Here is a 1,188-nt window from a genome sequence, read left to right on the forward strand (position 1 = left end):
CCACCTCCTGCCTGATCTCCAGGTCTGCTGGGGGGGAGAACCTGGTCCTGTGGAACACCTCTGACCTCTGGTCCATCCAGTCCTCAGTACCTGGACCCCTGAAACAGCGACTGGTCAGCGATGTGAAGACTTCTTCTTACAGCATCCTGGACCTGACCCGGTCCGACTCCGGCCCGTACCGAGAGGAGTGCTGGACCGAGGGCACCGTAACCCATGACAACAACATCACCATCATGGTTTGTTCTTCAGTAGAAAGAGGGCTTCATCTAGGGTCAGCAAGTGATATGAGAGCCAGACACGGACACACAGTGGACCTGCCATGTGGGGGACCAGCTGGTCCTCAGGACGTCCAGTGGTTCAAACGGGACTCTGGATATGGGATGCAGACATGGACCAGAGTTTTTGGGGACAAGACGACCTCAGAGATGGACGATGTTACAGGAAGATACCAAGTGGTGACTAACTCATCAGCTCTTCGTGTTTCCAGCGTCACGGCAACAGACTTTACGTGGTTCATCTGTCTCCTGATGGACCAGCGGCGGTGTGTCAGCGGTCACTTTGCAGCGTTGAGCCCATCGCCTGAGAGAATGTACCGCTCAGTGGGACAGACCGCCGCGTTAACGTGCACCGTCGCTGACTCCACTGATGAACAGCCCCCCCGCTGGTCTACTCAGGGTTCCTCTGACCTAGGACTACTGAACCAGACTGATCCATCAGTGGACCAGAACCACTCGCTGGTGTTTTCATCTCTGATGTTAAATCACTCAGGTCAGTACTACTGTAGTGTCTCTAGGAGACATCAAAAGTATTGTCTGTTTGTGTGTCCCTCATCTGGCCCCCCTGCTGTGGAGCTCTTCTCAGAGGGAGATAACGTCACCCTCGGGTGCTCAGGTAGGAGGGGGGGTAGTCAGACCGGACAGAGGGACAAGTCTTTACTGAGCATGGTAACGGAATGAGGAGCTCCAGTGTTGAGGCGGACCTGGTCCTCTCTAACATGTCCGTGGGGGACGCGGGGGGGTACTGGTGTGTACTTGCTGACCCAAATAAAGATTTCCAGCGTGTGTTAGCAGAGAGGACGGTGCTGGTCTACGTGGAACCCTTTGGGGTCTACTCCACCTTCTTCAAAGTGAGATGCTCAGTGATCAGCGTCCTGCTGCTGATGCTCTGTACTGCTGTAGTCACTGTGAG

The sequence above is a fragment of the Etheostoma cragini genome, chromosome 11 (genome assembly GCF_013103735.1).
Source record: "Etheostoma cragini isolate CJK2018 chromosome 11, CSU_Ecrag_1.0, whole genome shotgun sequence".
NCBI classification, from domain to species: domain Eukaryota; kingdom Metazoa; phylum Chordata; class Actinopteri; order Perciformes; family Percidae; genus Etheostoma; species Etheostoma cragini.